The 2,391-nt window shown below is 41.2% G+C and overlaps 1 protein-coding gene across 1 annotated transcript in view; it reads left to right on the top strand.

The window, feature by feature from the left end:
- Positions 1-2,391, top strand: part of LOC126383971 (collagen alpha-1(XIV) chain-like) — an 849,933-nt gene that overhangs the window by 534,644 nt on the left and 312,898 nt on the right. The gene's annotated exons all lie outside the window — the stretch shown is intronic.

Here is a 2,391-nt window from a genome sequence, read left to right as displayed (position 1 = left end):
GATGTTGTACTCCAATATCGTCACGGTTTTACTGTCTCTCGACCAATCAGATTGCAGGGCCGGAACTAACTGTTGTATAATACCTTGTTTTTATTACAAAATATGTAACAAACTTCTTGCATTTGGCATGTGAAAGGACTTCAGGTGGTGATTGCAATCAGGTTTACAATGTACCTTACAGTGCACTTGTAATGCATTTATATTTTTTTATTGTGATGTTTTTGTGTCCTTGTCTTAAAGAAATTTCTCATCTCAGCTGTAATTTTTAGATGGATGGTTATCCAAAATATTTCCTACCTTTCAAAAGTAATTACTTCTGGAATAGAACCTACATGCATTTTCTAATAATACAGTGACGTTTCTTTTTTTTCTTCAGCGGGATTAATGAATACTGTCCAAAAGCCTAAATTCATCTGATTTGTATCTGTTTTTTATGATAAACTCCATCCATGCATCTTCATCTGCTTATCCAGGGCCAGGTTGAAGGGGAAGCGGGATGAGCAAGGTACTCCAGACGTTGCTCTCCACATTAACACTTCGCAGCTCCTCCTGTGGGATCCTGAGGCACTCCCAGGCCAGATGAGATGAATTATCCTTCCAGCATGTTCTGGGTCTGCCCCGGGGCCTCGTACCAGTTGGCAATGCCTGGAAAACCCAGGAGGATCCTGATCAGATGCCCAAACCATCTCAACTGGCCCTTTTGACACAAAGCAGCAGCGGCTTTACTCTGAGCTCCTCACTGTATGTCTAAGGCTGAGCCCAGATACCCTATGGTATCTGTCACTACCCAAAACTCATGACCATAGATGAGGGTTGGGATGTAGATGGACTGGTAAACCAAAAGCTTTGCCTTCCAGGCTCAGCTCCCTCTTCACCACAATAGTCCAGCTCAGTGCCCACATCACAGCTGATGGTGCGCCAAACTGCCTTTCCATCTCACAGTCTATTCTACCTTCACACGTGAGCAAGACTTTGAGACACTTGAACTCCTTCGCTTGGGGCAGAAACTCTCTCCCAACCCAGACGGGACAATCCAGCAGAGTACCAACTCTCATCATAATAAATTACATAAAAAAATGATTACAACTGAATTCATTTGTGATCATTTTTATTTGAGTTTCATTCAAAGCAGCCACACATGTTCCACTTTCACTGGCATACAATTCTTTACATATACATATATACATGTATATATATATACATATATATATATATATATACATATATATATATATATGTATATATGGTGACTGGCAATAGCAAGACCTCCTCCACCCTGTCCCCCCTCCCGTGCTTTTACACCTTGTCCTCTCCACTCTGTCCTTCTTCCCCCTGTCCCTCTCCCCTTGTGCCTTTTGACCTTGTCCTCTCCCCCTTGTCCTTCTCCCCCCTTTGCCTTTCCATCCTGTCTTCTCCACCCTGTCACTGTCCCCCTCATCCCTCTCAGAATGCAACTTACCCCCTTTCTATAAATAGCAAATAAATTAAGATCTCAGTTCACGTATTGAGCCATTACACAAAATGAAAAATCTAGCAGGACATGCCAGGTCGGTGTTTATCTGCAGACATAGGAAGAGGTAGATCTACTGAAGGCCAACGCTTTTTAATCCTTAAAGGATAATACCGGCGAGTTTTTGCTTTATTATAAAAGTTAAAATTGTGCAAGTTCTCTCTCTGTTTTCTCCCCCAAAAATGCGATTGCAGAACTTTGTGTTTTGGAGTACAGTACTTGTTGTGAGGACCCAGGTGCAACACACAGAGGTAGCTTTGCAGCAAATGTGTACCTTAAAGGGAACAATGTGATACCAAAAGGTGCAGACATGATCTCATAAATGTACTTTAATCTATAAGAAATGAACTAAAAGCAAAAACTACACATTTGTGAGAGTGAGCCAATTATTTCACGTTATTAGATCTCCATTATATGATGTTACATTATTACTGTCAATCACCTGACTTGAAATGAAGTGTTCTCCAAAACATGTTTTGCGTTGCATAGTTTATTATCTTACTATCTTACTATATGAACGACAAAAACTGTCTGTCTGTGGGTGTGTCTGTGTGTGTCTGTTCCACGTTTTTCTCCTCACTGACTTGGTCAATCCATGTGAAATTTGGCACAGTGGTAGAGGGTCATGGGAGGATGGGAATGAAGCAATTGCAATTGGCCAAAGGGGGCGCTATAGCAACCAAATGAAATTGCAAACTTTGAATGGGCATATCTCATGCCCTGTATGTCGTAGAGACATGAAACTTTGCACAGAGATGCCTCTCCTCATGAGGAACAAATTTGCCTCAAGAACCCATAACTTCTGGTTATACAGATTTTCTGCCATTTTGAATTTTTTGAAAAACACTTCAAATCGATCTCTTCCTAGGAAGTTTGACCGA

Source organism: Epinephelus moara, chromosome 22 (assembly GCF_006386435.1).
Source record: "Epinephelus moara isolate mb chromosome 22, YSFRI_EMoa_1.0, whole genome shotgun sequence".
Classification (NCBI taxonomy): domain Eukaryota; kingdom Metazoa; phylum Chordata; class Actinopteri; order Perciformes; family Serranidae; genus Epinephelus; species Epinephelus moara.
Note: the sequence above shows the minus strand (reverse complement) of the source record. Positions and strands in the feature narration are given on the sequence as shown.